At 32.9% G+C, this 6,928-nt stretch overlaps 1 protein-coding gene across 1 annotated transcript in view; it reads left to right on the top strand.

Annotated features, from left to right (window-relative positions):
• LOC106090959 (scavenger receptor class B member 1) overlaps window positions 1–2,697 on the top strand; it is a 201,685-nt gene extending 198,988 nt beyond the window's left edge. Inside the window, exon 10 of the transcript XR_009396899.1 lies at window positions 1,977–2,697. The gene's annotated coding sequence lies outside the window, so the exon portion shown is untranslated. The remainder of the gene's footprint in view (window positions 1–1,976) is intronic.
• Window positions 2,698–6,928: the final 4,231 nt, after the last annotated feature.

The raw sequence follows: 6,928 nt of genomic DNA, 5'->3' as shown, positions 1-6,928 counted from the left end.
ACTGAATGTTTGGTGTTTTGAAAAAGTGAACATAAAACAAGTAAAAGGGTGCTAAGTTCGGCCGGGCCGAATCTTACATACCCTTCACCATGGATCGCAATTGCCGAGTTCTTCTCCCGGCTTCTCTTCTTAGGCAAAAAAGGATATAAGAAAAGATTTGCTCTGCTATTATTATATTATTACATGTTGGAGACCTGTGTAAAATGTCAGCCAATTCGAATAAGAATTGCACCCTTTGGGGGCTCAAGAAGTAAAATAGAGAGATCGATTTATATGGGAGCTGTATCGGGCTATAGACCGATTCAGATCATACGTATGTTGATGGTCATGAGAGAATCCGTAGTACATAATTTCAGGCAAATCGGATAATAATTGCGACCTCTAGAGGCTCAAGAAGTCAAGATCCCAGATCGGTTTATATGGCAGCTATATCAGGTTATGGACCGATACTATATATAGCTGCTATATAAACCGATACGATTGGCAATAGCTATGCTAAGTATGGTTTAAATCGGTTCATAACCTCATATAGCTGTCATATAAGGCGAGAGGGCGCAATTCTTATCAGATTTGGCTGATATTTAACATGACGTGTTTCGTTACAACTTCCAACAGCTGTGCCAAATATGGTTCAAATCGGTTCCTAAGCTGATATAGCTGTCATATAAACCGATCAGGGGTCTTGACTTCTTGAGCCTCTAGAGGGCGCAATTGTTTTTCGATTTGGCTAAAAATTTGCATAATGTGTTTCGTTATGTCTTTCAACAACTATGCTAAATATGGTTTAAATCGGTTCCTAAGCTGGTATAGCTGTCATATAAACCGATCTGGGATCTTAATTTCTTGAGCCTCTAGAGGGCGCATTTATTATCCGATTTGGCTAAAATTTTACATGACGTGTTTCGTTATGACTTCCAGCAACTGGTTTCCATGACTTCCATATTTGGTTTAAATCGGTTCATAACCTCATGTAGCTGTCATATAAACCGATATGGGGTCTTGATTTCTTGAGCCTCTAGAGGTCGCATTTATTATCCGATTTGGCTAAAATTTTACAAGACGTGTTTTTATATGACTTTCAACAACTATGCCAAATATGGTTCAAATTGGTTCATAACCTGATATAGCTGCCTATAGGGGTCTTGACTTCTTGAGCCTATAGAGGGCGCAATTGTTATCCGATTTGGCTAAAATTTTGCATGACGTGTTTCGTTATGAACAACAACTGTGCCAAATATGGTTCAAATCGGTTCATAAGCTGATATAGCTGTCATATAAACCGATCAGGGGTCTTGACTTCTTGAGCCTTTAGAGGGCGCAATTGTTATCGGATTTGGCTATAATTTTACATGACGTGTTTTTTTATGACTTCCAACAACTATGTCAAATATGGTTCAAACTGATTCATAACCTGATATAGCTGTCATATAAACCAATATAAGATTTGGACCGGCCGGCACTTGTGATTTTACTTGTTTACGCTTTTTACAATTTCGGTTACTCTTTTTGTTGGTAAATTGTTGCCATGACTGGGTATGATATACCATACCATAACTCCTAACCAAAGCAATCAGTTCGTTGCTTTAGCTTTATTTGGTTACATAGTTGAAGTACTTTATACTTACCACCTGCTAAAACAATCAATATGTTAAAAGATTTCCATGAATTGCTATAAGAGAAGAACATTAATTCGCGTATATGGTTCAAAAAAAAAATCAATTCTATAACCTTTTTCTTGGCAGCTTTTCAAAAAAAAAGTTTTGCAGCTATGAATTTTTGCACAATGAATTTTGGAAGTATATTTTTCAGTTTGTCTAACTTTTATGGTAAGCTCAAGATTTGTTAGAATTCATAACTTAAAAATTTATCTTTTTTTTTTTTCTTTGCTTTGCTCAAAATTTACACACAAAACCTATTTTTTATAAAAAAAATGTGTCCAAACTCCTAATGTTATAGATATTTTTCTTTTATTCTAGAAAAACAACATACACCAAATTTGAAAAATCACCTCAATTATGCACCGCATCATTCACAAAATAATAAACAAAAAAAAAATGATATAGTTTTATTTAATATTTATATGTTGAAAAATGTAGTTTAGACGAGACAAAAATAAAACCAAACATACTTTTATATAATCTTTGGGGATTTTTTGTAGGTTCATATCCCACTCTAGATTTATCTATGCCCTCTTTCCTGAATTTAATTTTTAAGAATTAAATATTGTTGGAAATTTATTTACGCTAGTCGTTTTTATACATAAAAATGAGAGTACATTGTATTATTTGAATAATATTAAACTACTATACATATATAAAAATTATTTTAAATTATTATTAATGCTAATTTAGACCAAACACGATGCATACGAAACAAAAAGTAAACAACGACAATGTTGCAATGCTGCTATAAGTAAAACAAAACCACAAAATCTCTTCCAGTTTATGTTTTGGGTAAATGGTTTACTTTACTGTTTATATTTTAGGAGAAAAAATTTAATATATATCAAAATTTTTGTAAATATGTATTTCGTTGTGGAAGAAAATTGTTTTTGTCACATGTCATTGTTTTTTTTTTTAATAAAATCATTTTATTATTTAGTCAATTTTAATTATTTGTAAAAGTTTAGCTATGTTTTTATACTTGTTTTAGTCACTAAGATATCCAATTGTATTTTAATGATATATTTTTTATACATACATAGGCATTTAGTTAGATATGAATTAAATAAATAAATAAACAAATTTCGAATACAGAAATGTTTGCAATATTTATTGGGATTTTTGGAATTTGAAAACAAAACAATGGAGCTTCTATTTTGTCTAATCGTAGAAGATTTTTGATAAATAAATAAAGTAAAAAAAATAGAAATTTAAATCTAGGAGCACAAAAAGGCATTTCAAGGAATCATTTAATATGGAGGCTATAGCTATATATGTAACCATCTGATGGTACATACTCTTTGAAAAAAACCCATTGCTCTATGAAGCTAAACATCTAGACTCCCAAAAACATTCCATTTCAATTACAGAAACCATTTATTTTGTATTATAAAGAAGCCTAATATCCATGATGATGAACAAAAACTCCATACTCACCTCAGTTGTACACATATAAGAAAATTGATTTTAATCAGAGCAAACTACATGTTTATACCTTTCAAATGACACCTTATTTGAAGCAATAGCTCTTATAGTTCAAAAGTTATAAGCGTTTTAAATGATTTTTAGATATTTTTGAAAATGGGAAATTTTGATTTTCAAAAATTAATTTTATCACTAGATGGCGTTGCCTTACCGCACATGGTAGGGCTACCAAGTCTGCTTGAAAACGCATACGATTTTAATGAAATGCAAATAACTGCTTGAGGAAATATTCAATTTCCAAGATTTAAAATAAAACTAATAGAGCTTAAACTGCCGTTTTTGAAACAGTTAGGAATTTTTCAAAAAATTTTTAATAAACTAAATTTATCAATAAGGGTTGCCCATAGACAAAAAGCAACTTGTTTACACTCATAGCCCCTAAATTAAAATGTTTAGCATACTTTTAGGAGGAACTCAGAATTGCTAAATCTGTACATATAAAAAGGAATTGTGTCTGTATGTATGTTGGTAAATTTGTTTGTTTCCTATAGACTCAAAAACGGCTGAACCTATTTTCTTGAAATTTTCACAGATTGTGTGGGTTGATTTGAAAGGAGCAATATGATATATAATTTGTATAGCCTACACCACCAATCGGTTCAGATTTGGATATAGCTCTCATATGTATGTACCGCCCGATTTTCACTCCTACAGCCACTGAAAGCGCATTTATTGACCAATCTCCCCAAAATTTTGTACAACGCTTTTCTCGACCACTACCACAATATCTAAGAAGTTTTGCTCGAAATCTGTTCATATTTAGATATAGCTCCTATATATATGTTCGCCCGATTTTGAGAAATATTGCAATAGAGTGCTCATTTGTTAACCGATTATATCAAAATTTAGCAGGAAGGATTTTCTTCTAGCTCTTAATATTTCTGGTGAATTTCATTGAAATCGGTCTAGTTCTAGATATAGCTGCCATGTAGGTATATATGTATTTTAATCAGAGCAAACTACATGCTTATACCTTTCAAATGACACCTTAGTTGAAGCATATAGTTGAAGCTTATAGTCCAAAAGTTATAAGCGTTTTAAATGATTTTTAGTTATTTTTGAAAATAGGAAAAACTGATTTTGAAAAAATTTATTTTATCACTAGATGGCGTTGCCTTACCGCACATGGTTGCCAAGGCTGCTTAAAAACACATACGATTTTAATTAGATGCAAATAATTGCTTTAGGAAATATTCAATTTTCAAGATTTAAAATGCATTAAATAGAGCTTAAATTGTAGTTTTTGAAACAATTTCATTATATTTCAAAAAAAATGTAATTGGCAAAATGTTTCAACAAGGATTGCCCGTAAACTAAAAGCATCTTTTTTACACTCAAAGCCTCTAAATACAAAATTATTAGCATACTTTTAGGAGGAACTCACAGAATTGATAAATCTGTACATAAAAAAATTGTGTATGTTGTATGTATGTTTATTTGTTTGTATGTTTGTAAATTTGTTTGTTCCCTATAGACTCAAAAACGGTTGAACCTATTTTCTTGAAATTTTCACAGATTGTGTGGGTTGGTTTGTAAGGAGCAATATGCTATATAATTTGTATACCCTACACCACCAATCGGTTCAGATTTGAATATAGCTCTCATACATATGTATATATCGCCCCATTTTCACTCCTACAGCCACTGCAAGCCCATTTTTTGACCAATCTTGCCAAAATTTAGCACAATGCTCCCCTCGACGACTACCACAATATCTAAAAAGTTGGGTCGCAATCGGTTCAGATTTAGATATAGCTCCTATATATATGTTCGTCCTACCGTGCTACATACGATCTAAAAAAAAATCTCGCAATTCTCTGTAGCTAAACATCTAGACTTCCAAAATCATTCCATTTCGATTTTATTTTGTTTGATAAAGAAGCTCTATATCTATGATATTGAACAAAAATTTCATATACACCTCAGTTGTAAACGTATAAGAAAATTTATTTTAATCAGAGCAAACTACATGTTCATACCTTTTAAATGACACCTTATTTGAAACAATAGCTCTTATAGTTCAAAAGTTATAAGCGTTTTGAATGATTTTAGGTTATTTTTGAAAATGGGAAAAAATGGATTTCCAAAAATAAATTTTATCATTAGATGGCGTTGCCTTTCCGCACATGGTAGGGTCGCCAAGTCTGCTTGAAACCCCAGACGATTTTAATAAAGTCTAAATAATTTTTAAAGGAAATATTCAATTTTCAAGATTTAAAATGCATCAAATAGAGCTTAAACTGAAGTTTTTAAAACAGTTAATAATTTCCAAAAAAATTGTTATTAGTAAAATTTATCAAGAAGGGTTGCCCATACACAAAAAGCGACTTATTAACACTCGTAGTTCCTAAATACTAAATCGTTAGCACACTTTTAGGAGGAACTCACATACTTGCAAAATCTATAAACATAAAAAAGATTTCATGTCAATTTTCATAACCACCACCGAAGGATGGGGGTATATTCGTTTTGTCATTTCATTTGCAACACATCGAAATATCCATTGCCGACCCTATGACGTATATATTCTTTATCGTCGTAAAAATTTAAGACTATCTAGCCTTGTCCGTCCGTCTGTATGTTAAAATCAAGCTACAGCCTTTAAAAATAAAGATAGTGAGATGAAACTTTGCACAGATGCTTGCTCTTTTTGTCCATATAGACCGATCCGCCAATTTAAGGTTAAAAGCTTTACTAAAAGCTTTATTTTTTATTCGATTTTGCTGAAATTTGGGACAATGAGTTGTGTTAGGCCACTCGAAATCTTTCTGCAATTTGGCCCAGATCGGTCCAGATTTGAATGTAGCTGCAATATAGACCTATCTCTCGATTTAAGGTCTTGGGCTCATTAGAGACGCATTTGTTGTCCGAATTTGGTGAAATTTGGGACAGTCAGTTGTGTAAGGTCCTTCGATATCCTTATTCAGTTTACTTCAGATGGGTCCAGATTTGAATATAGCTGCCATAGGACCGATATCTCGGCCCATAAAAGGCGCATTTATTTTCCGATTTCCACGAAATTTGGGACAGTGACACCCCTCTTCATTTTGGTCCAGATCGGATTAGATTTGGATATAGCTGCCATATAGACCGATCTTTCGATTGAAAGTCTTGGCCACATAAAAGGTACATTTATAATTCGATTTCGCTGAAATTTGACGCAGTGATTTATGTTGGGCTTTTCGACATACGTGTCGTATATGGTTTATATCGACCTATATTTAGATATAGTTTGCTAAAAGATCAATATTTTGTTCTACAAATTGAACAATGACTTGTACTTATTAGACCATTCAATGTCCGCTTCGACATCCTTCTTCAATTTGGCCCAGATCAGTCCAGATTTGGATATAGCTGCCATATAGACCGATCATCCAATTTAGGTTCTTAGGCCCATAAAAGCCACATTAATTGTCCGATTTTGCTAAAATTCGGGACAGTGAGTTAGGCGCTTCGACATCCTTCTTCAATTTGGCTAAGATCGGTCAAGATTTGGATATAGCCGTTATAAATACCGATCTCTCGATTTAAGGTTTTGGGCCCACAAAAGGCGCATTTATTGTCCGATGTCGCCGAAATTTGGGACAGTGAGTTGCATGAGACCCTTCGCCATTCTTCTGCAATTTGGCTTAGATTGGTGCTGATATGGATATAGCTATCATATAGACCGATCCGCCGATTTAGGATCTTAGGCCCATAAAAGCCACATTTATCATCCGATTTTGCTGAAATTTGGGAAAGCGAGTTATGTAAGGCCCTTCGTCATCATTCTGCAATTTGGC

The sequence above is a fragment of the Stomoxys calcitrans genome, chromosome 1, assembly GCF_963082655.1.
Source record: "Stomoxys calcitrans chromosome 1, idStoCalc2.1, whole genome shotgun sequence".
Taxonomy (NCBI): Eukaryota; Metazoa; Arthropoda; class Insecta; order Diptera; family Muscidae; genus Stomoxys; species Stomoxys calcitrans.
The sequence above is the reverse complement of the archived record's forward strand: the minus strand, read 5'-3'. Positions and strand labels throughout refer to the sequence as shown.